Here is a 23,101-nt window from a genome sequence, read left to right as displayed (position 1 = left end):
ACGCAGTCCCCCACCCAGTCAGGTGCTCTATGTGGGCGTAAAGTGCAGTACCAGCTCATCAGAAAGGTAAATTGCTGGAAAACCCGGCTGCGATGTATACATCTACTTTGGAGCACTCTTCTCCCTTGCACTCTTGAATCGGTCATTCGCAATGTATTCTTCCAGCAAGCTGAATAACGAGGTAGGTGTGAGAAGGTGTACCAGCTGTCTTTGAGCTATCAGCGGCCACTAGGTGTCCCTCTTGTGATTTCCCGGGGATCCCGATTGTACAGGAATTCGTCGGTTCAGTAGCACGGGGGAGGGGATGGCCTGTGCTTGGAAGTGACAAACAGTCTGGTGGAATCATGAGTGTTTTTTCAAGTTCTGATTCATATTCGCTGTAGAATAAAATATGCTTTCAGCCCCCATGAGCTTTGTCACTAGGAGAGCAGTGTAGGAACTTTTGCTGTATGGCTGTGGGTTCCCTGGTGGTCTAGTGGTTAGGATTCGGCGCTCTCACCGCCGCGGCCCGGGTTCGATTCCCGGTCAGGGAACAGTCCTTCTTCTGCCCTTGAATGCTTTTCCTTCCCGCAGGTCAGGGCTTCTCAAAATGAATTTGCTTTTCTGACAAACAGTTTGCCTAGCATCCCGCAATCTGGCTCCTAATTTGATTTTCGCAAGGTTCCCTTTGAGTTGCTTTCCTCGGCGGGAGGAAAATCTCTTGTGCAAGGCTCTTGAGGAAGTGAGATTCTGTATTCCGAGGTGCGCTTCTTTTCGTAGGCTTCTGACCACATGGTGTGCGGCAGGAAGTCATCTTTGACAGGGCCGCAGGCTTTGTCTCCAAATGGCATCCCGGACCCACTGCAACCCACCTTTTTGCTGAAACGGAAGTCTGGTTCAGGGTAAGAAAAAGCTGAGCTGCACGTACCGAAAGCAGCAGAGCCCAGCGGCGGAGAGGGTGTGGCCAGGGCTGTCTGATTTGCATAGTGACCAGTGGCATCTTGGGAATGTACAGGCTTTGGAGCCTAACGGGTGCTGCAGGGGTCTGCCTGGCCGGAGAAATGCCTGTCTGGCGCTCCCCTCAGGACACACGTGTCTTCCGTTCGAGCATGGAGGGTGAGGGACATGGGTCACCCTCATATACAGGGGTGTGGGCATGGGCAGGATGGGGCGTGGGGGACCCGTCAGGGCATTGCCCGTTTGGAAGCCCGTTCGGAAGGCAAGAGGAGGCGGAGGCGGAGGCGGGAATCTCTGCTCAATTTTTTCCCGAGGCCTGGGGACAAGCCTTTGCACATTTGATCCAGCCGGGCCTGCATCAGCAGATCCTGCTCCGATGGCAAGGGAGAGCCTGCAGGTGTAAATCAAAGAAAGGGGAGAAATCCGCAAGAGGCGGGTTAACAAATTCCAGTGGCAGGCCCATGTTCCCCAGGAAGCAAGTACTTCCTCCTGCTCCCTTCAGTGGGAAAAGACATAGGAGGTGTATTTCTCTAAGCAGGGGCTCTGCGTAGGTGGCACTGCATTGCTTTGGGAAGCATCCATGCTAAGTGCAGAGTAGCAGCAGACCCCACAGCTGAGACGTGAATTGGGACTGTTAAGGAAGGGCACTGGGAGGGTGAGGAGGGCAGAGGAAAATGCTTTAAAAAAGCATCTGCAAGTTCCTACACACCCGCTGAAAACCCATACCAGGGATGGGGCTCGAACCCATGCGGACAACTGTCCATTGGATCTTAAGTCCAACGCCTTAACCACTCGGCCACCCTGGTGAGACCCTAGGCCCTGCCTTACTCAGCTCCCTTTTCATGCTGGCTGCTCCAGCGCAGGCTGTCCAGCAAGAGGTGATTGCAGAGTAAAAAGGCTTTTGCAGGAGGATAAAGGTAATTGCTTATGACAAACACACTGTGTGACACCTAACTTTTCCCCACTCGTACTTTATGGGCAATCTATACAGTGGAGTTAGCTTAGTCACAATAAGGAAGTGAGCAAGGCAGGCTCACAAGAGCATCTCCTCCCTGGTGGTCTAGTGGCTAGGATTCGGCGCTTTCACCGCCGCGGCCCGGGTTCGATTCCCGGTCAGGGAAGATCCCTCTAAGAAGTAGACGTGCGTAATTTGTCCACGCAGCTCAGCTTTTCTTAATCGAAGGTCCTTAAAAAGGCACCCCGACCTATAGACGAAAGCAGAGGAAAGGGGCTGGGTCCCCTGTGTCCCAGGTTGCTTTGCTCCCATTGCCCTCAGCCACCTTCATGCGCACGCAGTCCCCCACCCAGTCAGGTGCTCTATGTGGGCGTAAAGTGCAGTACCAGCTCATCAGAAAGGTAAATTGCTGGAAAACCCGGCTGCGATGTATACATCTACTTTGGAGCACTCTTCTCCCTTGCACTCTTGAATCGGTCATTCGCAATGTATTCTTCCAGCAAGCTGAATAACGAGGTAGGTGTGAGAAGGTGTACCAGCTGTCTTTGAGCTATCAGCGGCCACTAGGTGTCCCTCTTGTGATTTCCCGGGGATCCCGATTGTACAGGAATTCGTCGGTTCAGTAGCACGGGGGAGGGGATGGCCTGTGCTTGGAAGTGACAAACAGTCTGGTGGAATCATGAGTGTTTTTTCAAGTTCTGATTCATATTCGCTGTAGAATAAAATATGCTTTCAGCCCCCATGAGCTTTGTCACTAGGAGAGCAGTGTAGGAACTTTTGCTGTATGGCTGTGGGTTCCCTGGTGGTCTAGTGGTTAGGATTCGGCGCTCTCACCGCCGCGGCCCGGGTTCGATTCCCGGTCAGGGAACAGTCCTTCTTCTGCCCTTGAATGCTTTTCCTTCCCGCAGGTCAGGGCTTCTCAAAATGAATTTGCTTTTCTGACAAACAGTTTGCCTAGCATCCCGCAATCTGGCTCCTAATTTGATTTTCGCAAGGTTCCCTTTGAGTTGCTTTCCTCGGCGGGAGGACAATCTCTTGTGCAAGGCTCTTGAGGAAGTGAGATTCTGTATTCCGAGGTGCGCTTCTTTTCGTAGGCTTCTGACCACATGGTGTGTGGCAGGAAGTCATCTTTGACAGGGCCGCAGGCTTTGTCTCCAAATGGCATCCCGGACCCACTGCAACCCACCTTTTTGCTGAAACGGAAGTCTGGTTCAGGGTAAGAAAAAGCTGAGCTGCACGTACCGAAAGCAGCAGAGCCCAGCGGCGGAGAGGGTGTGGCCAGGGCTGTCTGATTTGCATAGTGACCAGTGGCATCTTGGGAATGTACAGGCTTTGGAGCCTAACGGGTGCTGCAGGGGTCTGCCTGGCCGGAGAAATGCCTGTCTGGCGCTCCCCTCAGGACACACGTGTCTTCCGTTCGAGCATGGAGGGTGAGGGACATGGGTCACCCTCATATACAGGGGTGTGGGCATGGGCAGGGTGGGGCGTGGGGTACCCGTCAGGGCATTGCCCGTTTGGAAGCCCGTTCGGAAGGCAAGAGGAGGCGGAGGCGGGAATCTCTGCTCAATTTTTTCCCGAGGCCTGGGGACAAGCCTTTGCACATTTGATCCAGCCGGGCCTGCATCAGCAGATCCTGCTCCGATGGCAAGGGAGAGCCTGCAGGTGTAAATCAAAGAAAGGGGAGAAATCCGCAAGAGGCGGGTTAACAAATTCCAGTGGCAGGCCCATGTTCCCCAGGAAGCAAGTACTTCCTCCTGCTCCCTTCAGTGGGAAAAGACATAGGAGGTGTATTTCTCTAAGCAGGGGCTCTGCGTAGGTGGCACTGCATTGCTTTGGGAAGCATCCATGCTAAGTGCAGAGTAGCAGCAGACCCCACAGCTGAGACGTGAATTGGGACTGTTAAGGAAGGGCACTGGGAGGGTGAGGAGGGCAGAGGAAAATGCTTTAAAAAAGCATCTGCAAGTTCCTACACACCCGCTGAAAACCCATACCAGGGATGGGGCTCGAACCCATGCGGACAACTGTCCATTGGATCTTAAGTCCAACGCCTTAACCACTCGGCCACCCTGGTGAGACCCTAGGCCCTGCCTTACTCAGCTCCCTTTTCATGCTGGCTGCTCCAGCGCAGGCTGTCCAGCAAGAGGTGATTGCAGAGTAAAAAGGCTTTTGCAGGAGGATAAAGGTAATTGCTTATGACAAACACACTGTGTGACACCTAACTTTTCCCCACTCGTACTTTATGGGCAATCTATACAGTGGAGTTAGCTTAGTCACAATAAGGAAGTGAGCAAGGCAGGCTCACAAGAGCATCTCCTCCCTGGTGGTCTAGTGGCTAGGATTCGGCGCTTTCACCGCCGCGGCCCGGGTTCGATTCCCGGTCAGGGAAGATCCCTCTAAGACGTAGACGTGCGTAATTTGTCCACGCAGCTCAGCTTTTTTTAATCGAAGGTCCTTAAAAAGGCACCCCGACCTATAGACGAAAGCAGAGGAAAGGGGCTGGGTCCCCTGTGTCCCAGGTTGCTTTGCTCCCATTGCCCTCAGCCACCTTCATGCGCACGCAGTCCCCCACCCAGTCAGGTGCTCTATGTGGGCGTAAAGTGCAGTACCAGCTCATCAGAAAGGTAAATTGCTGGAAAACCCGGCTGCGATGTATACATCTACTTTGGAGCACTCTTCTCCCTTGCACTCTTGAATCGGTCATTCGCAATGTATTCTTCCAGCAAGCTGAATAACGAGGTAGGTGTGAGAAGGTGTACCAGCTGTCTTTGAGCTATCAGCGGCCACTAGGTGTCCCTCTTGTGATTTCCCGGGGATCCCGATTGTACAGGAATTCGTCGGTTCAGTAGCACGGGGGAGGGGATGGCCTGTGCTTGGAAGTGACAAACAGTCTGGTGGAATCATGAGTGTTTTTTCAAGTTCTGATTCATATTCGCTGTAGAATAAAATATGCTTTCAGCCCCCATGAGCTTTGTCACTAGGAGAGCAGTGTAGGAACTTTTGCTGTATGGCTGTGGGTTCCCTGGTGGTCTAGTGGTTAGGATTCGGCGCTCTCACCGCCGCGGCCCGGGTTCGATTCCCGGTCAGGGAACAGTCCTTCTTCTGCCCTTGAATGCTTTTCCTTCCCGCAGGTCAGGGCTTCTCAAAATGAATTTGCTTTTCTGACAAACAGTTTGCCTAGCATCCCGCAATCTGGCTCCTAATTTGATTTTCGCAAGGTTCCCTTTGAGTTGCTTTCCTCGGCGGGAGGACAATCTCTTGTGCAAGGCTCTTGAGGAAGTGAGATTCTGTATTCCGAGGTGCGCTTCTTTTCGTAGGCTTCTGACCACATGGTGTGTGGCAGGAAGTCATCTTTGACAGGGCCGCAGGCTTTGTCTCCAAATGGCATCCCGGACCCACTGCAACCCACCTTTTTGCTGAAACGGAAGTCTGGTTCAGGGTAAGAAAAAGCTGAGCTGCACGTACCGAAAGCAGCAGAGCCCAGCGGCGGAGAGGGTGTGGCCAGGGCTGTCTGATTTGCATAGTGACCAGTGGCATCTTGGGAATGTACAGGCTTTGGAGCCTAACGGGTGCTGCAGGGGTCTGCCTGGCCGGAGAAATGCCTGTCTGGCGCTCCCCTCAGGACACACGTGTCTTCCGTTCGAGCATGGAGGGTGAGGGACATGGGTCACCCTCATATACAGGGGTGTGGGCATGGGCAGGGTGGGGCGTGGGGTACCCGTCAGGGCATTGCCCGTTTGGAAGCCCGTTCGGAAGGCAAGAGGAGGCGGAGGCGGAGGCGGGAATCTCTGCTCAATTTTTTCCCGAGGCCTGGGGACAAGCCTTTGCACATTTGATCCAGCCGGGCCTGCATCAGCAGATCCTGCTCCGATGGCAAGGGAGAGCCTGCAGGTTTAAATCAAAGAAAGGGGAGAAATCCGCAAGAGGCGGGTTAACAAATTCCAGTGGCAGGCCCATGTTCCCCAGGAAGCAAGTACTTCCTCCTGCTCCCTTCAGTGGGAAAAGACATAGGAGGTGTATTTCTCTAAGCAGGGGCTCTGCGTAGGTGGCACTGCATTGCTTTGGGAAGCATCCATGCTAAGTGCAGAGTAGCAGCAGACCCCACAGCTGAGACGTGAATTGGGACTGTTAAGGAAGGGCACTGGGAGGGTGAGGAGGGCAGAGGAAAATGCTTTAAAAAAGCATCTGCAAGTTCCTACACACCCGCTGAAAACCCATACCAGGGATGGGGCTCGAACCCATGCGGACAACTGTCCATTGGATCTTAAGTCCAACGCCTTAACCACTCGGCCACCCTGGTGAGACCCTAGGCCCTGCCTTACTCAGCTCCCTTTTCATGCTGGCTGCTCCAGCGCAGGCTGTCCAGCAAGAGGTGATTGCAGAGTAAAAAGGCTTTTGCAGGAGGATAAAGGTAATTGCTTATGACAAACACACTGTGTGACACCTAACTTTTCCCCACTCGTACTTTATGGGCAATCTATACAGTGGAGTTAGCTTAGTCACAATAAGGAAGTGAGCAAGGCAGGCTCACAAGAGCATCTCCTCCCTGGTGGTCTAGTGGCTAGGATTCGGCGCTTTCACCGCCGCGGCCCGGGTTCGATTCCCGGTCAGGGAAGATCCCTCTAAGAAGTAGACGTGCGTAATTTGTCCACGCAGCTCAGCTTTTTTTAATCGAAGGTCCTTAAAAAGGCACCCCGACCTATAGACGAAAGCAGAGGAAAGGGGCTGGGTCCCCTGTGTCCCAGGTTGCTTTGCTCCCATTGCCCTCAGCCACCTTCATGCGCACGCAGTCCCCCACCCAGTCAGGTGCTCTATGTGGGCGTAAAGTGCAGTACCAGCTCATCAGAAAGGTAAATTGCTGGAAAACCCGGCTGCGATGTATACATCTACTTTGGAGCACTCTTCTCCCTTGCACTCTTGAATCGGTCATTCGCAATGTATTCTTCCAGCAAGCTGAATAACGAGGTAGGTGTGAGAAGGTGTACCAGCTGTCTTTGAGCTATCAGCGGCCACTAGGTGTCCCTCTTGTGATTTCCCGGGGATCCCGATTGTACAGGAATTCGTCGGTTCAGTAGCACGGGGGAGGGGATGGCCTGTGCTTGGAAGTGACAAACAGTCTGGTGGAATCATGAGTGTTTTTTCAAGTTCTGATTCATATTCGCTGTAGAATAAAATATGCTTTCAGCCCCCATGAGCTTTGTCACTAGGAGAGCAGTGTAGGAACTTTTGCTGTATGGCTGTGGGTTCCCTGGTGGTCTAGTGGTTAGGATTCGGCGCTCTCACCGCCGCGGCCCGGGTTCGATTCCCGGTCAGGGAACAGTCCTTCTTCTGCCCTTGAATGCTTTTCCTTCCCGCAGGTCAGGGCTTCTCAAAATGAATTTGCTTTTCGGACAAACAGTTTGCCTAGCATCCCGCAATCTGGCTCCTAATTTGATTTTCGCAAGGTTCCCTTTGAGTTGCTTTCCTCGGCGGGAGGACAATCTCTTGTGCAAGGCTCTTGAGGAAGTGAGATTCTGTATTCCGAGGTGCGCTTCTTTTCGTAGGCTTCTGACCACATGGTGTGTGGCAGGAAGTCATCTTTGACAGGGCCGCAGGCTTTGTCTCCAAATGGCATCCCGGACCCACTGCAACCCACCTTTTTGCTGAAACGGAAGTCTGGTTCAGGGTAAGAAAAAGCTGAGCTGCACGTACCGAAAGCAGCAGAGCCCAGCGGCGGAGAGGGTGTGGCCAGGGCTGTCTGATTTGCATAGTGACCAGTGGCATCTTGGGAATGTACAGGCTTTGGAGCCTAACGGGTGCTGCAGGGGTCTGCCTGGCCGGAGAAATGCCTGTCTGGCGCTCCCCTCAGGACACACGTGTCTTCCGTTCGAGCATGGAGGGTGAGGGACATGGGTCACCCTCATATACAGGGGTGTGGGCATGGGCAGGGTGGGGCGTGGGGTACCCGTCAGGGCATTGCCCGTTTGGAAGCCCGTTCGGAAGGCAAGAGGAGGCGGAGGCGGGAATCTCTGCTCAATTTTTTCCCGAGGCCTGGGGACAAGCCTTTGCACATTTGATCCAGCCGGGCCTGCATCAGCAGATCCTGCTCCGATGGCAAGGGAGAGCCTGCAGGTGTAAATCAAAGAAAGGGGAGAAATCCGCAAGAGGCGGGTTAACAAATTCCAGTGGCAGGCCCATGTTCCCCAGGAAGCAAGTACTTCCTCCTGCTCCCTTCAGTGGGAAAAGACATAGGAGGTGTATTTCTCTAAGCAGGGGCTCTGCGTAGGTGGCACTGCATTGCTTTGGGAAGCATCCATGCTAAGTGCAGAGTAGCAGCAGACCCCACAGCTGAGACGTGAATTGGGACTGTTAAGGAAGGGCACTGGGAGGGTGAGGAGGGCAGAGGAAAATGCTTTAAAAAAGCATCTGCAAGTTCCTACACACCCGCTGAAAACCCATACCAGGGATGGGGCTCGAACCCATGCGGACAACTGTCCATTGGATCTTAAGTCCAACGCCTTAACCACTCGGCCACCCTGGTGAGACCCTAGGCCCTGCCTTACTCAGCTCCCTTTTCATGCTGGCTGCTCCAGCGCAGGCTGTCCAGCAAGAGGTGATTGCAGAGTAAAAAGGCTTTTGCAGGAGGATAAAGGTAATTGCTTATGACAAACACACTGTGTGACACCTAACTTTTCCCCACTCGTACTTTATGGGCAATCTATACAGTGGAGTTAGCTTAGTCACAATAAGGAAGTGAGCAAGGCAGGCTCACAAGAGCATCTCCTCCCTGGTGGTCTAGTGGCTAGGATTCGGCGCTTTCACCGCCGCGGCCCGGGTTCGATTCCCGGTCAGGGAAGATCCCTCTAAGACGTAGACGTGCGTAATTTGTCCACGCAGCTCAGCTTTTTTTAATCGAAGGTCCTTAAAAAGGCACCCCGACCTATAGACGAAAGCAGAGGAAAGGGGCTGGGTCCCCTGTGTCCCAGGTTGCTTTGCTCCCATTGCCCTCAGCCACCTTCATGCGCACGCAGTCCCCCACCCAGTCAGGTGCTCTATGTGGGCGTAAAGTGCAGTACCAGCTCATCAGAAAGGTAAATTGCTGGAAAACCCGGCTGCGATGTATACATCTACTTTGGAGCACTCTTCTCCCTTGCACTCTTGAATCGGTCATTCGCAATGTATTCTTCCAGCAAGCTGAATAACGAGGTAGGTGTGAGAAGGTGTACCAGCTGTCTTTGAGCTATCAGCGGCCACTAGGTGTCCCTCTTGTGATTTCCCGGGGATCCCGATTGTACAGGAATTCGTCGGTTCAGTAGCACGGGGGAGGGGATGGCCTGTGCTTGGAAGTGACAAACAGTCTGGTGGAATCATGAGTGTTTTTTCAAGTTCTGATTCATATTCGCTGTAGAATAAAATATGCTTTCAGCCCCCATGAGCTTTGTCACTAGGAGAGCAGTGTAGGAACTTTTGCTGTATGGCTGTGGGTTCCCTGGTGGTCTAGTGGTTAGGATTCGGCGCTCTCACCGCCGCGGCCCGGGTTCGATTCCCGGTCAGGGAACAGTCCTTCTTCTGCCCTTGAATGCTTTTCCTTCAAGCAGGTCAGGGCTTCTCAAAATGAATTTGCTTTTCTGACAAACAGTTTGCCTAGCATCCCGCAATCTGGCTCCTAATTTGATTTTCGCAAGGTTCCCTTTGAGTTGCTTTCCTCGGCGGGAGGAAAATCTCTTGTGTAAGGCTCTTGAGGAAGTGAGATTCTGTATTCCGAGGTGCGCTTCTTTTCGTAGGCTTCTGACCACATGGTGTGCGGCAGGAAGTCATCTTTGACAGGGCCGCAGGCTTTGTCTCCAAATGGCATCCCGGACCCACTGCAACCCACCTTTTTGCTGAAACGGAAGTCTGGTTCAGGGTAAGAAAAAGCTGAGCTGCACGTACCGAAAGCAGCAGAGCCCAGCGGCGGAGAGGGTGTGGCCAGGGCTGTCTGATTTGCATAGTGACCAGTGGCATCTTGGGAATTTACAGGCTTTGGAGCCTAACGGGTGCTGCAGGGGTCTGCCTGGCCGGAGAAATGCCTGTCTGGCGCTCCCCTCAGGACACACGTGTCTTCCGTTCGAGCATGGAGGGTGAGGGACATGGGTCACCCTCATATACAGGGGTGTGGGCATGGGCAGGATGGGGCGTGGGGGACCCGTCAGGGCATTGCCCGTTTGGAAGCCCGTTCGGAAGGCAAGAGGAGGCGGAGGCGGAGGCGGGAATCTCTGCTCAATTTTTTCCCGAGGCCTGGGGACAAGCCTTTGCACATTTGATCCAGCCGGGCCTGCATCAGCAGATCCTGCTCCGATGGCAAGGGAGAGCCTGCAGGTGTAAATCAAAGAAAGGGGAGAAATCCGCAAGAGGCGGGTTAACAAATTCCAGTGGCAGGCCCATGTTCCCCAGGAAGCAAGTACTTCCTCCTGCTCCCTTCAGTGGGAAAAGACATAGGAGGTGTATTTCTCTAAGCAGGGGCTCTGCGTAGGTGGCACTGCATTGCTTTGGGAAGCATCCATGCTAAGTGCAGAGTAGCAGCAGACCCCACAGCTGAGACGTGAATTGGGACTGTTAAGGAAGGGCACTGGGAGGGTGAGGAGGGCAGAGGAAAATGCTTTAAAAAAGCATCTGCAAGTTCCTACACACCCGCTGAAAACCCATACCAGGGATGGAGCTCGAACCCATGCGGACAACTGTCCATTGGATCTTAAGTCCAACGCCTTAACCACTCGGCCACCCTGGTGAGACCCTAGGCCCTGCCTTACTCAGCTCCCTTTTCATGCTGGCTGCTCCAGCGCAGGCTGTCCAGCAAGAGGTGATTGCAGAGTAAAAAGGCTTTTGCAGGAGGATAAAGGTAATTGCTTATGACAAACACACTGTGTGACACCTAACTTTTCCCCACTCGTACTTTATGGGCAATCTATACAGTGGAGTTAGCTTAGTCACAATAAGGAAGTGAGCAAGGCAGGCTCACAAGAGCATCTCCTCCCTGGTGGTCTAGTGGCTAGGATTCGGCGCTTTCACCGCCGCGGCCCGGGTTCGATTCCCGGTCAGGGAAGATCCCTCTAAGACGTAGACGTGCGTAATTTGTCCACGCAGCTCAGCTTTTTTTAATCGAAGGTCCTTAAAAAGGCACCCCGACCTATAGACGAAAGCAGAGGAAAGGGGCTGGGTCCCCTGTGTCCCAGGTTGCTTTGCTCCCATTGCCCTCAGCCACCTTCATGCGCACGCAGTCCCCCACCCAGTCAGGTGCTCTATGTGGGCGTAAAGTGCAGTACCAGCTCATCAGAAAGGTAAATTGCTGGAAAACCCGGCTGCGATGTATACATCTACTTTGGAGCACTCTTCTCCCTTGCACTCTTGAATCGGTCATTCGCAATGTATTCTTCCAGCAAGCTGAATAACGAGGTAGGTGTGAGAAGGTGTACCAGCTGTCTTTGAGCTATCAGCGGCCACTAGGTGTCCCTCTTGTGATTTCCCGGGGATCCCGATTGTACAGGAATTCGTCGGTTCAGTAGCACGGGGGAGGGGATGGCCTGTGCTTGGAAGTGACAAACAGTCTGGTGGAATCATGAGTGTTTTTTCAAGTTCTGATTCATATTCGCTGTAGAATAAAATATGCTTTCAGCCCCCATGAGCTTTGTCACTAGGAGAGCAGTGTAGGAACTTTTGCTGTATGGCTGTGGGTTCCCTGGTGGTCTAGTGGTTAGGATTCGGCGCTCTCACCGCCGCGGCCCGGGTTCGATTCCCGGTCAGGGAACAGTCCTTCTTCTGCCCTTGAATGCTTTTCCTTCCCGCAGGTCAGGGCTTCTCAAAATGAATTTGCTTTTCTGACAAACAGTTTGCCTAGCATCCCGCAATCTGGCTCCTAATTTGATTTTCGCAAGGTTCCCTTTGAGTTGCTTTCCTCGGCGGGAGGAAAATCTCTTGTGCAAGGCTCTTGAGGAAGTGAGATTCTGTATTCCGAGGTGCGCTTCTTTTCGTAGGCTTCTGACCACATGGTGTGCGGCAGGAAGTCATCTTTGACAGGGCCGCAGGCTTTGTCTCCAAATGGCATCCCGGACCCACTGCAACCCACCTTTTTGCTGAAACGGAAGTCTGGTTCAGGGTAAGAAAAAGCTGAGCTGCACGTACCGAAAGCAGCAGAGCCCAGCGGCGGAGAGGGTGTGGCCAGGGCTGTCTGATTTGCATAGTGACCAGTGGCATCTTGGGAATGTACAGGCTTTGGAGCCTAACGGGTGCTGCAGGGGTCTGCCTGGCCGGAGAAATGCCTGTCTGGCGCTCCCCTCAGGACACACGTGTCTTCCGTTCGAGCATGGAGGGTGAGGGACATGGGTCACCCTCATATACAGGGGTGTGGGCATGGGCAGGATGGGGCGTGGGGGACCCGTCAGGGCATTGCCCGTTTGGAAGCCCGTTCGGAAGGCAAGAGGAGGCGGAGGCGGAGGCGGGAATCTCTGCTCAATTTTTTCCCGAGGCCTGGGGACAAGCCTTTGCACATTTGATCCAGCCGGGCCTGCATCAGCAGATCCTGCTCCGATGGCAAGGGAGAGCCTGCAGGTGTAAATCAAAGAAAGGGGAGAAATCCGCAAGAGGCGGGTTAACAAATTCCAGTGGCAGGCCCATGTTCCCCAGGAAGCAAGTACTTCCTCCTGCTCCCTTCAGTGGGAAAAGACATAGGAGGTGTATTTCTCTAAGCAGGGGCTCTGCGTAGGTGGCACTGCATTGCTTTGGGAAGCATCCATGCTAAGTGCAGAGTAGCAGCAGACCCCACAGCTGAGACGTGAATTGGGACTGTTAAGGAAGGGCACTGGGAGGGTGAGGAGGGCAGAGGAAAATGCTTTAAAAAAGCATCTGCAAGTTCCTACACACCCGCTGAAAACCCATACCAGGGATGGGGCTCGAACCCATGCGGACAACTGTCCATTGGATCTTAAGTCCAACGCCTTAACCACTCGGCCACCCTGGTGAGACCCTAGGCCCTGCCTTACTCAGCTCCCTTTTCATGCTGGCTGCTCCAGCGCAGGCTGTCCAGCAAGAGGTGATTGCAGAGTAAAAAGGCTTTTGCAGGAGGATAAAGGTAATTGCTTATGACAAACACACTGTGTGACACCTAACTTTTCCCCACTCGTACTTTATGGGCAATCTATACAGTGGAGTTAGCTTAGTCACAATAAGGAAGTGAGCAAGGCAGGCTCACAAGAGCATCTCCTCCCTGGTGGTCTAGTGGCTAGGATTCGGCGCTTTCACCGCCGCGGCCCGGGTTCGATTCCCGGTCAGGGAAGATCCCTCTAAGACGTAGACGTGCGTAATTTGTCCACGCAGCTCAGCTTTTTTTAATCGAAGGTCCTTAAAAAGGCACCCCGACCTATAGACGAAAGCAGAGGAAAGGGGCTGGGTCCCCTGTGTCCCAGGTTGCTTTGCTCCCATTGCCCTCAGCCACCTTCATGCGCACGCAGTCCCCCACCCAGTCAGGTGCTCTATGTGGGCGTAAAGTGCAGTACCAGCTCATCAGAAAGGTAAATTGCTGGAAAACCCGGCTGCGATGTATACATCTACTTTGGAGCACTCTTCTCCCTTGCACTCTTGAATCGGTCATTCGCAATGTATTCTTCCAGCAAGCTGAATAACGAGGTAGGTGTGAGAAGGTGTACCAGCTGTCTTTGAGCTATCAGCGGCCACTAGGTGTCCCTCTTGTGATTTCCCGGGGATCCCGATTGTACAGGAATTCGTCGGTTCAGTAGCACGGGGGAGGGGATGGCCTGTGCTTGGAAGTGACAAACAGTCTGGTGGAATCATGAGTGTTTTTTCAAGTTCTGATTCATATTCGCTGTAGAATAAAATATGCTTTCAGCCCCCATGAGCTTTGTCACTAGGAGAGCAGTGTAGGAACTTTTGCTGTATGGCTGTGGGTTCCCTGGTGGTCTAGTGGTTAGGATTCGGCGCTCTCACCGCCGCGGCCCGGGTTCGATTCCCGGTCAGGGAACAGTCCTTCTTCTGCCCTTGAATGCTTTTCCTTCAAGCAGGTCAGGGCTTCTCAAAATGAATTTGCTTTTCTGACAAACAGTTTGCCTAGCATCCCGCAATCTGGCTCCTAATTTGATTTTCGCAAGGTTCCCTTTGAGTTGCTTTCCTCGGCGGGAGGAAAATCTCTTGTGCAAGGCTCTTGAGGAAGTGAGATTCTGTATTCCGAGGTGCGCTTCTTTTCGTAGGCTTCTGACCACATGGTGTGCGGCAGGAAGTCATCTTTGACAGGGCCGCAGGCTTTGTCTCCAAATGGCATCCCGGACCCACTGCAACCCACCTTTTTGCTGAAACGGAAGTCTGGTTCAGGGTAAGAAAAAGCTGAGCTGCACGTACCGAAAGCAGCAGAGCCCAGCGGCGGAGAGGGTGTGGCCAGGGCTGTCTGATTTGCATAGTGACCAGTGGCATCTTGGGAATTTACAGGCTTTGGAGCCTAACGGGTGCTGCAGGGGTCTGCCTGGCCGGAGAAATGCCTGTCTGGCGCTCCCCTCAGGACACACGTGTCTTCCGTTCGAGCATGGAGGGTGAGGGACATGGGTCACCCTCATATACAGGGGTGTGGGCATGGGCAGGATGGGGCGTGGGGGACCCGTCAGGGCATTGCCCGTTTGGAAGCCCGTTCGGAAGGCAAGAGGAGGCGGAGGCGGAGGCGGGAATCTCTGCTCAATTTTTTCCCGAGGCCTGGGGACAAGCCTTTGCACATTTGATCCAGCCGGGCCTGCATCAGCAGATCCTGCTCCGATGGCAAGGGAGAGCCTGCAGGTGTAAATCAAAGAAAGGGGAGAAATCCGCAAGAGGCGGGTTAACAAATTCCAGTGGCAGGCCCATGTTCCCCAGGAAGCAAGTACTTCCTCCTGCTCCCTTCAGTGGGAAAAGACATAGGAGGTGTATTTCTCTAAGCAGGGGCTCTGCGTAGGTGGCACTGCATTGCTTTGGGAAGCATCCATGCTAAGTGCAGAGTAGCAGCAGACCCCACAGCTGAGACGTGAATTGGGACTGTTAAGGAAGGGCACTGGGAGGGTGAGGAGGGCAGAGGAAAATGCTTTAAAAAAGCATCTGCAAGTTCCTACACACCCGCTGAAAACCCATACCAGGGATGGAGCTCGAACCCATGCGGACAACTGTCCATTGGATCTTAAGTCCAACGCCTTAACCACTCGGCCACCCTGGTGAGACCCTAGGCCCTGCCTTACTCAGCTCCCTTTTCATGCTGGCTGCTCCAGCGCAGGCTGTCCAGCAAGAGGTGATTGCAGAGTAAAAAGGCTTTTGCAGGAGGATAAAGGTAATTGCTTATGACAAACACACTGTGTGACACCTAACTTTTCCCCACTCGTACTTTATGGGCAATCTATACAGTGGAGTTAGCTTAGTCACAATAAGGAAGTGAGCAAGGCAGGCTCACAAGAGCATCTCCTCCCTGGTGGTCTAGTGGCTAGGATTCGGCGCTTTCACCGCCGCGGCCCGGGTTCGATTCCCGGTCAGGGAAGATCCCTCTAAGACGTAGACGTGCGTAATTTGTCCACGCAGCTCAGCTTTTTTTAATCGAAGGTCCTTAAAAAGGCACCCCGACCTATAGACGAAAGCAGAGGAAAGGGGCTGGGTCCCCTGTGTCCCAGGTTGCTTTGCTCCCATTGCCCTCAGCCACCTTCATGCGCACGCAGTCCCCCACCCAGTCAGGTGCTCTATGTGGGCGTAAAGTGCAGTACCAGCTCATCAGAAAGGTAAATTGCTGGAAAACCCGGCTGCGATGTATACATCTACTTTGGAGCACTCTTCTCCCTTGCACTCTTGAATCGGTCATTCGCAATGTATTCTTCCAGCAAGCTGAATAACGAGGTAGGTGTGAGAAGGTGTACCAGCTGTCTTTGAGCTATCAGCGGCCACTAGGTGTCCCTCTTGTGATTTCCCGGGGATCCCGATTGTACAGGAATTCGTCGGTTCAGTAGCACGGGGGAGGGGATGGCCTGTGCTTGGAAGTGACAAACAGTCTGGTGGAATCATGAGTGTTTTTTCAAGTTCTGATTCATATTCGCTGTAGAATAAAATATGCTTTCAGCCCCCATGAGCTTTGTCACTAGGAGAGCAGTGTAGGAACTTTTGCTGTATGGCTGTGGGTTCCCTGGTGGTCTAGTGGTTAGGATTCGGCGCTCTCACCGCCGCGGCCCGGGTTCGATTCCCGGTCAGGGAACAGTCCTTCTTCTGCCCTTGAATGCTTTTCCTTCCCGCAGGTCAGGGCTTCTCAAAATGAATTTGCTTTTCTGACAAACAGTTTGCCTAGCATCCCGCAATCTGGCTCCTAATTTGATTTTCGCAAGGTTCCCTTTGAGTTGCTTTCCTCGGCGGGAGGAAAATCTCTTGTGCAAGGCTCTTGAGGAAGTGAGATTCTGTATTCCGAGGTGCGCTTCTTTTCGTAGGCTTCTGACCACATGGTGTGCGGCAGGAAGTCATCTTTGACAGGGCCGCAGGCTTTGTCTCCAAATGGCATCCCGGACCCACTGCAACCCACCTTTTTGCTGAAACGGAAGTCTGGTTCAGGGTAAGAAAAAGCTGAGCTGCACGTACCGAAAGCAGCAGAGCCCAGCGGCGGAGAGGGTGTGGCCAGGGCTGTCTGATTTGCATAGTGACCAGTGGCATCTTGGGAATGTACAGGCTTTGGAGCCTAACGGGTGCTGCAGGGGTCTGCCTGGCCGGAGAAATGCCTGTCTGGCGCTCCCCTCAGGACACACGTGTCTTCCGTTCGAGCATGGAGGGTGAGGGACATGGGTCACCCTCATATACAGGGGTGTGGGCATGGGCAGGATGGGGCGTGGGGGACCCGTCAGGGCATTGCCCGTTTGGAAGCCCGTTCGGAAGGCAAGAGGAGGCGGAGGCGGAGGCGGGAATCTCTGCTCAATTTTTTCCCGAGGCCTGGGGACAAGCCTTTGCACATTTGATCCAGCCGGGCCTGCATCAGCAGATCCTGCTCCGATGGCAAGGGAGAGCCTGCAGGTGTAAATCAAAGAAAGGGGAGAAATCCGCAAGAGGCGGGTTAACAAATTCCAGTGGCAGGCCCATGTTCCCCAGGAAGCAAGTACTTCCTCCTGCTCCCTTCAGTGGGAAAAGACATAGGAGGTGTATTTCTCTAAGCAGGGGCTCTGCGTAGGTGGCACTGCATTGCTTTGGGAAGCATCCATGCTAAGTGCAGAGTAGCAGCAGACCCCACAGCTGAGACGTGAATTGGGACTGTTAAGGAAGGGCACTGGGAGGGTGAGGAGGGCAGAGGAAAATGCTTTAAAAAAGCATCTGCAAGTTCCTACACACCCGCTGAAAACCCATACCAGGGATGGGGCTCGAACCCATGCGGACAACTGTCCATTGGATCTTAAGTCCAACGCCTTAACCACTCGGCCACCCTGGTGAGACCCTAGGCCCTGCCTTACTCAGCTCCCTTTTCATGCTGGCTGCTCCAGCGCAGGCTGTCCAGCAAGAGGTGATTGCAGAGTAAAAAGGCTTTTGCAGGAGGATAAAGGTAATTGCTTATGACAAACACACTGTGTGACACCTAACTTTTCCCCACTCGTACTTTATGGGCAATCTATACAGTGGAGTTAGCTTAGTCACAATAAGGAAGTGAGCAAGGCAGGCTCACAAGAGCATCTCCTCCCTGGTGGTCTAGTGGCTAGGATTCGGCGCTTTCACCGCCGCGGCCCGGGTTCGATTCCCGGTCAGGGAAGATCCCTCTAAGACGTAGACGTGCGTAATTTGTCCACGCAGCTCAGCTTTTTTTAATCGAAGGTCCTTAAAAAGGCACCCCGACCTATAGACGAAAGCAGAGGAAAGGGGCTGGGTCCCCTGTGTCCCAGGTTGCTTTGCTCCCATTGCCCTCAGCCACCTTCATGCGCACGCAGTCCCCCACCCAGTCAGGTGCTCTATGTGGGCGTAAAGTGCAGTACCAGCTCATCAGAAAGGTAAATTGCTGGAAAACCCGGCTGCGATGTATACATCTACTTTGGAGCACTCTTCTCCCTTGCACTCTTGAATCGGTCATTCGCAATGTATTCTTCCAGCAAGCTGAATAACGAGGTAGGTGTGAGAAGGTGTACCAGCTGTCTTTGAGCTATCAGCGGCCACTAGGTGTCCCTCTTGTGATTTCCCGGGGATCCCGATTGTACAGGAATTCGTCGGTTCAGTAGCACGGGGGAGGGGATGGCCTGTGCTTGGAAGTGACAAACAGTCTGGTGGAATCATGAGTGTTTTTTCAAGTTCTGATTCATATTCGCTGTAGAATAAAATATGCTTTCAGCCCCCATGAGCTTTGTCACTAGGAGAGCAGTGTAGGAACTTTTGCTGTATGGCTCTGGGTTCCCTGGTGGTCTAGTGGTTAGGATTCGGCGCTCTCACCGCCGCGGCCCGGGTTCGATTCCCGGTCAGGAAACAGTCCTTCTTCTGCCCTTGAATGCTTTTCCTTCCCGCAGGTCAGGGCTTCTCAAAATGAATTTGCTTTTCTGACAAACAGTTTGCCTAGCATCCCGCAATCTGGCTCCTAATTTGATTTTCGCAAGGTTCCCTTTGAGTTGCTTTCCTCGGCGGGAGGAAAATCTCTTGTGCAAGGCTCTTGAGGAAGTGAGATTCTGTATTCCGAGGTGCGCTTCTTTTCGTAGGCTTCTGACCACATGGTGTGCGGCAGGAAGTCATCTTTGACAGGGCCGCAGGCTTTGTCTCCAAATGGCATCCCGGACCCACTGCAACCCACCTTTTTGCTGAAACGGAAGTCTGGTTCAGGGTAAGAAAAAGCTGAGCTGCACGTACCGAAAGCAGCAGAGCCCAGCGGCGGAGAGGGTGTGGCCAGGGCTGTCTGATTTGCATAGTGACCAGTGGCATCTTGGGAATGTACAGGCTTTGGAGCCTAACGGGTGCTGCAGGGGTCTGCCTGGCCGGAGAAATGCCTGTCTGGCGCTCCCCTCAGGACACACGTGTCTTCCGTTCGAGCATGGAGGGTGAGGGACATGGGTCACCCTCATATACAGGGGTGTGGGCATGGGCAGGATGGGGCGTGGGGGACCCGTCAGGGCATTGCCCGTTTGGAAGCCCGTTCGGAAGGCAAGAGGAGGCGGAGGCGGAGGCGGGAATCTCTGCTCAATTTTTTCCCGAGGCCTGGGGACAAGCCTTTGCACATTTGATCCAGCCGGGCCTGCATCAGCAGATCCTGCTCCGATGGCAAGGGAGAGCCTGCAGGTGTAAATCAAAGAAAGGGGAGAAATCCGCAAGAGGCGGGTTAACAAATTCCAGTGGCAGGCCCATGTTCCCCAGGAAGCAAGTACTTCCTCCTGCTCCCTTCAGTGGGAAAAGACATAGGAGGTGTATTTCTCTAAGCAGGGGCTCTGCGTAGGTGGCACTGCATTGCTTTGGGAAGCATCCATGCTAAGTGCAGAGTAGCAGCAGACCCCACAGCTGAGACGTGAATTGGGACTGTTAAGGAAGGGCACTGGGAGGGTGAGGAGGGCAGAGGAAAATGCTTTAAAAAAGCATCTGCAAGTTCCTACACACCCGCTGAAAACCCATACCAGGGATGGGGCTCGAACCCATGCGGACAACTGTCCATTGGATCTTAAGTCCAACGCCTTAACCACTCGGCCACCCTGGTGAGACCCTAGGCCCTGCCTTACTCAGCTCCCTTTTCATGCTGGCTGCTCCAGCGCAGGCTGTCCAGCAAGAGGTGATTGCAGAGTAAAAAGGCTTTTGCAGGAGGATAAAGGTAATTGCTTATGACAAACACACTGTGTGACACCTAACTTTTCCCCACTCGTACTTTATGGGCAATCTATACAGTGGAGTTAGCTTAGTCACAATAAGGAAGTGAGCAAGGCAGGCTCACAAGAGCATCTCCTCCCTGGTGGTCTAGTGGCTAGGATTCGGCGCTTTCACCGCCGCGGCCCGGGTTCGATTCCCGGTCAGGGAAGATCCCTCTAAGACGTAGACGTGCGTAATTTGTCCACGCAGCTCAGCTTTTTTTAATCGAAGGTCCTTAAAAAGGCACCCCGACCTATAGACGAAAGCAGAGGAAAGGGGCTGGGTCCCCTGTGTCCCAGGTTGCTTTGCTCCCATTGCCCTCAGCCACCTTCATGCGCACGCAGTCCCCCACCCAGTCAGGTGCTCTATGTGGGCGTAAAGTGCAGTACCAGCTCATCAGAAAGGTAAATTGCTGGAAAACCCGGCTGCGATGTATACATCTACTTTGGAGCACTCTTCTCCCTTGCACTCTTGAATCGGTCATTCGCAATGTATTCTTCCAGCAAGCTGAATAACGAGGTAGGTGTGAGAAGGTGTACCAGCTGTCTTTGAGCTATCAGCGGCCACTAGGTGTCCCTCTTGTGATTTCCCGGGGATCCCGATTGTACAGGAATTCGTCGGTTCAGTAGCACGGGGGAGGGGATGGCCTGTGCTTGGAAGTGACAAACAGTCTGGTGGAATCATGAGTGTTTTTTCAAGTTCTGATTCATATTCGCTGTAGAATAAAATATGCTTTCAGCCCCCATGAGCTTTGTCACTAGGAGAGCAGTGTAGGAACTTTTGCTGTATGGCTGTGGGTTCCCTGGTGGTCTAGTGGTTAGGATTCGGCGCTCTCACCGCCGCGGCCCGGGTTCGATTCCCGGTCAGGGAACAGTCCTTCTTCTGCCCTTGAATGCTTTTCCTTCCCGCAGGTCAGGGCTTCTCAAAATGAATTTGCTTTTCTGACAAACAGTTTGCCTAGCATCCCGCAATCTGGCTCCTAATTTGATTTTCGCAAGGTTCCCTTTGAGTTGCTTTCCTCGGCGGGAGGACAATCTCTTGTGCAAGGCTCTTGAGGAAGTGAGATTCTGTATTCCGAGGTGCGCTTCTTTTCGTAGGCTTCTGACCACATGGTGTGTGGCAGGAAGTCATCTTTGACAGGGCCGCAGGCTTTGTCTCCAAATGGCATCCCGGACCCACTGCAACCCACCTTTTTGCTGAAACGGAAGTCTGGTTCAGGGTAAGAAAAAGCTGAGCTGCACGTACCGAAAGCAGCAGAGCCCAGCGGCGGAGAGGGTGTGGCCAGGGCTGTCTGATTTGCATAGTGACCAGTGGCATCTTGGGAATGTACAGGCTTTGGAGCCTAACGGGTGCTGCAGGGGTCTGCCTGGCCGGAGAAATGCCTGTCTGGCGCTCCCCTCAGGACACACGTGTCTTCCGTTCGAGCATGGAGGGTGAGGGACATGGGTCACCCTCATATACAGGGGTGTGGGCATGGGCAGGGTGGGGCGTGGGGTACCCGTCAGGGCATTGCCCGTTTGGAAGCCCGTTCGGAAGGCAAGAGGAGGCGGAGGCGGGAATCTCTGCTCAATTTTTTCCCGAGGCCTGGGGACAAGCCTTTGCACATTTGATCCAGCCGGGCCTGCATCAGCAGATCCTGCTCCGATGGCAAGGGAGAGCCTGCAGGTGTAAATCAAAGAAAGGGGAGAAATCCGCAAGAGGCGGGTTAACAAATTCCAGTGGCAGGCCCATGTTCCCCAGGAAGCAAGTACTTCCTCCTGCTCCCTTCAGTGGGAAAAGACATAGGAGGTGTATTTCTCTAAGCAGGGGCTCTGCGTAGGTGGCACTGCATTGCTTTGGGAAGCATCCATGCTAAGTGCAGAGTAGCAGCAGACCCCACAGCTGAGACGTGAATTGGGACTGTTAAGGAAGGGCACTGGGAGGGTGAGGAGGGCAGAGGAAAATGCTTTAAAAAAGCATCTGCAAGTTCCTACACACCCGCTGAAAACCCATACCAGGGATGGGGCTCGAACCCATGCGGACAACTGTCCATTGGATCTTAAGTCCAACGCCTTAACCACTCGGCCACCCTGGTGAGACCCTAGGCCCTGCCTTACTCAGCTCCCTTTTCATGCTGGCTGCTCCAGCGCAGGCTGTCCAGCAAGAGGTGATTGCAGAGTAAAAAGGCTTTTGCAGGAGGATAAAGGTAATTGCTTATGACAAACACACTGTGTGACACCTAACTTTTCCCCACTCGTACTTTATGGGCAATCTATACAGTGGAGTTAGCTTAGTCACAATAAGGAAGTGAGCAAGGCAGGCTCACAAGAGCATCTCCTCCCTGGTGGTCTAGTGGCTAGGATTCGGCGCTTTCACCGCCGCGGCCCGGGTTCGATTCCCGGTCAGGGAAGATCCCTCTAAGACGTAGACGTGCGTAATTTGTCCACGCAGCTCAGCTTTTTTTAATCGAAGGTCCTTAAAAAGGCACCCCGACCTATAGACGAAAGCAGAGGAAAGGGGCTGGGTCCCCTGTGTCCCAGGTTGCTTTGCTCCCATTGCCCTCAGCCACCTTCATGCGCACGCAGTCCCCCACCCAGTCAGGTGCTCTATGTGGGCGTAAAGTGCAGTACCAGCTCATCAGAAAGGTAAATTGCTGGAAAACCCGGCTGCGATGTATACATCTACTTTGGAGCACTCTTCTCCCTTGCACTCTTGAATCGGTCATTCGCAATGTATTCTTCCAGCAAGCTGAATAACGAGGTAGGTGTGAGAAGGTGTACCAGCTGTCTTTGAGCTATCAGCGGCCACTAGGTGTCCCTCTTGTGATTTCCCGGGGATCCCGATTGTACAGGAATTCGTCGGTTCAGTAGCACGGGGGAGGGGATGGCCTGTGCTTGGAAGTGACAAACAGTCTGGTGGAATCATGAGTGTTTTTTCAAGTTCTGATTCATATTCGCTGTAGAATAAAATATGCTTTCAGCCCCCATGAGCTTTGTCACTAGGAGAGCAGTGTAGGAACTTTTGCTGTATGGCTGTGGGTTCCCTGGTGGTCTAGTGGTTAGGATTCGGCGCTCTCACCGCCGCGGCCCGGGTTCGATTCCCGGTCAGGGAACAGTCCTTCTTCTGCCCTTGAATGCTTTTCCTTCCCGCAGGTCAGGGCTTCTCAAAATGAATTTGCTTTTCTGACAAACAGTTTGCCTAGCATCCCGCAATCTGGCTCCTAATTTGATTTTCGCAAGGTTCCCTTTGAGTTGCTTTCCTCGGCGGGAGGACAATCTCTTGTGCAAGGCTCTTGAGGAAGTGAGATTCTGTATTCCGAGGTGCGCTTCTTTTCGTAGGCTTCTGACCACATGGTGTGCGGCAGGAAGTCATCTTTGACAGGGCCGCAGGCTTTGTCTCCAAATGGCATCCCGGACCCACTGCAACCCACCTTTTTGC

The 23,101-nt window shown here is 53.4% G+C and overlaps 28 non-coding genes across 28 annotated transcripts; 20 read left to right on the top strand and 8 right to left on the bottom strand.

Moving 5' to 3' along the window:
• Nucleotides 1-461: 461 nt before the first annotated feature.
• Nucleotides 462-533, top strand: TRNAE-CUC (transfer RNA glutamic acid (anticodon CUC)). The gene has a single exon. It is a non-coding gene; the product is annotated as a tRNA-Glu (tRNA).
• A 1,126-nt stretch (nt 534-1,659) lies between these two features.
• Nucleotides 1,660-1,742, bottom strand: TRNAL-UAA (transfer RNA leucine (anticodon UAA)). The gene has a single exon. It is a non-coding gene; the product is annotated as a tRNA-Leu (tRNA).
• A 243-nt stretch (nt 1,743-1,985) lies between these two features.
• TRNAE-UUC (transfer RNA glutamic acid (anticodon UUC)) lies at nt 1,986-2,057 on the top strand. The gene has a single exon. It is a non-coding gene; the product is annotated as a tRNA-Glu (tRNA).
• A 630-nt stretch (nt 2,058-2,687) lies between these two features.
• Nucleotides 2,688-2,759, top strand: TRNAE-CUC (transfer RNA glutamic acid (anticodon CUC)). Its single transcript has one exon. It is a non-coding gene; the product is annotated as a tRNA-Glu (tRNA).
• Nucleotides 2,760-3,879: 1,120 nt separating this feature from the next.
• On the bottom strand, nt 3,880-3,962 carry TRNAL-UAA (transfer RNA leucine (anticodon UAA)). Its single transcript has one exon. It is a non-coding gene; the product is annotated as a tRNA-Leu (tRNA).
• Nucleotides 3,963-4,205: 243 nt separating this feature from the next.
• TRNAE-UUC (transfer RNA glutamic acid (anticodon UUC)) lies at nt 4,206-4,277 on the top strand. Its single transcript has one exon. It is a non-coding gene; the product is annotated as a tRNA-Glu (tRNA).
• Nucleotides 4,278-4,907: 630 nt separating this feature from the next.
• TRNAE-CUC (transfer RNA glutamic acid (anticodon CUC)) lies at nt 4,908-4,979 on the top strand. The gene has a single exon. It is a non-coding gene; the product is annotated as a tRNA-Glu (tRNA).
• A 1,126-nt stretch (nt 4,980-6,105) lies between these two features.
• TRNAL-UAA (transfer RNA leucine (anticodon UAA)) lies at nt 6,106-6,188 on the bottom strand. The gene has a single exon. It is a non-coding gene; the product is annotated as a tRNA-Leu (tRNA).
• Nucleotides 6,189-6,431: 243 nt separating this feature from the next.
• On the top strand, nt 6,432-6,503 carry TRNAE-UUC (transfer RNA glutamic acid (anticodon UUC)). Its single transcript has one exon. It is a non-coding gene; the product is annotated as a tRNA-Glu (tRNA).
• Nucleotides 6,504-7,133: 630 nt separating this feature from the next.
• TRNAE-CUC (transfer RNA glutamic acid (anticodon CUC)) lies at nt 7,134-7,205 on the top strand. Its single transcript has one exon. It is a non-coding gene; the product is annotated as a tRNA-Glu (tRNA).
• Nucleotides 7,206-8,325: 1,120 nt separating this feature from the next.
• Nucleotides 8,326-8,408, bottom strand: TRNAL-UAA (transfer RNA leucine (anticodon UAA)). The gene has a single exon. It is a non-coding gene; the product is annotated as a tRNA-Leu (tRNA).
• Nucleotides 8,409-8,651: 243 nt separating this feature from the next.
• Nucleotides 8,652-8,723, top strand: TRNAE-UUC (transfer RNA glutamic acid (anticodon UUC)). Its single transcript has one exon. It is a non-coding gene; the product is annotated as a tRNA-Glu (tRNA).
• A 630-nt stretch (nt 8,724-9,353) lies between these two features.
• Nucleotides 9,354-9,425, top strand: TRNAE-CUC (transfer RNA glutamic acid (anticodon CUC)). The gene has a single exon. It is a non-coding gene; the product is annotated as a tRNA-Glu (tRNA).
• Nucleotides 9,426-10,877: 1,452 nt separating this feature from the next.
• TRNAE-UUC (transfer RNA glutamic acid (anticodon UUC)) lies at nt 10,878-10,949 on the top strand. Its single transcript has one exon. It is a non-coding gene; the product is annotated as a tRNA-Glu (tRNA).
• A 630-nt stretch (nt 10,950-11,579) lies between these two features.
• On the top strand, nt 11,580-11,651 carry TRNAE-CUC (transfer RNA glutamic acid (anticodon CUC)). The gene has a single exon. It is a non-coding gene; the product is annotated as a tRNA-Glu (tRNA).
• Nucleotides 11,652-12,777: 1,126 nt separating this feature from the next.
• TRNAL-UAA (transfer RNA leucine (anticodon UAA)) lies at nt 12,778-12,860 on the bottom strand. Its single transcript has one exon. It is a non-coding gene; the product is annotated as a tRNA-Leu (tRNA).
• A 243-nt stretch (nt 12,861-13,103) lies between these two features.
• TRNAE-UUC (transfer RNA glutamic acid (anticodon UUC)) lies at nt 13,104-13,175 on the top strand. Its single transcript has one exon. It is a non-coding gene; the product is annotated as a tRNA-Glu (tRNA).
• A 630-nt stretch (nt 13,176-13,805) lies between these two features.
• Nucleotides 13,806-13,877, top strand: TRNAE-CUC (transfer RNA glutamic acid (anticodon CUC)). The gene has a single exon. It is a non-coding gene; the product is annotated as a tRNA-Glu (tRNA).
• Nucleotides 13,878-15,329: 1,452 nt separating this feature from the next.
• TRNAE-UUC (transfer RNA glutamic acid (anticodon UUC)) lies at nt 15,330-15,401 on the top strand. The gene has a single exon. It is a non-coding gene; the product is annotated as a tRNA-Glu (tRNA).
• A 630-nt stretch (nt 15,402-16,031) lies between these two features.
• On the top strand, nt 16,032-16,103 carry TRNAE-CUC (transfer RNA glutamic acid (anticodon CUC)). Its single transcript has one exon. It is a non-coding gene; the product is annotated as a tRNA-Glu (tRNA).
• Nucleotides 16,104-17,229: 1,126 nt separating this feature from the next.
• Nucleotides 17,230-17,312, bottom strand: TRNAL-UAA (transfer RNA leucine (anticodon UAA)). The gene has a single exon. It is a non-coding gene; the product is annotated as a tRNA-Leu (tRNA).
• A 243-nt stretch (nt 17,313-17,555) lies between these two features.
• Nucleotides 17,556-17,627, top strand: TRNAE-UUC (transfer RNA glutamic acid (anticodon UUC)). Its single transcript has one exon. It is a non-coding gene; the product is annotated as a tRNA-Glu (tRNA).
• Nucleotides 17,628-19,455: 1,828 nt separating this feature from the next.
• TRNAL-UAA (transfer RNA leucine (anticodon UAA)) lies at nt 19,456-19,538 on the bottom strand. The gene has a single exon. It is a non-coding gene; the product is annotated as a tRNA-Leu (tRNA).
• Nucleotides 19,539-19,781: 243 nt separating this feature from the next.
• Nucleotides 19,782-19,853, top strand: TRNAE-UUC (transfer RNA glutamic acid (anticodon UUC)). Its single transcript has one exon. It is a non-coding gene; the product is annotated as a tRNA-Glu (tRNA).
• Nucleotides 19,854-20,483: 630 nt separating this feature from the next.
• TRNAE-CUC (transfer RNA glutamic acid (anticodon CUC)) lies at nt 20,484-20,555 on the top strand. Its single transcript has one exon. It is a non-coding gene; the product is annotated as a tRNA-Glu (tRNA).
• Nucleotides 20,556-21,675: 1,120 nt separating this feature from the next.
• TRNAL-UAA (transfer RNA leucine (anticodon UAA)) lies at nt 21,676-21,758 on the bottom strand. Its single transcript has one exon. It is a non-coding gene; the product is annotated as a tRNA-Leu (tRNA).
• A 243-nt stretch (nt 21,759-22,001) lies between these two features.
• On the top strand, nt 22,002-22,073 carry TRNAE-UUC (transfer RNA glutamic acid (anticodon UUC)). Its single transcript has one exon. It is a non-coding gene; the product is annotated as a tRNA-Glu (tRNA).
• Nucleotides 22,074-22,703: 630 nt separating this feature from the next.
• On the top strand, nt 22,704-22,775 carry TRNAE-CUC (transfer RNA glutamic acid (anticodon CUC)). Its single transcript has one exon. It is a non-coding gene; the product is annotated as a tRNA-Glu (tRNA).
• Nucleotides 22,776-23,101: the final 326 nt, after the last annotated feature.

The sequence above is a fragment of the Triturus cristatus genome, chromosome 5_2 (assembly GCF_964204655.1).
Source record: "Triturus cristatus chromosome 5_2, aTriCri1.1, whole genome shotgun sequence".
Taxonomy (NCBI): Eukaryota; Metazoa; Chordata; class Amphibia; order Caudata; family Salamandridae; genus Triturus; species Triturus cristatus.
The sequence above is the reverse complement of the archived record's forward strand: the minus strand, read 5'-3'. Positions and strand labels throughout refer to the sequence as shown.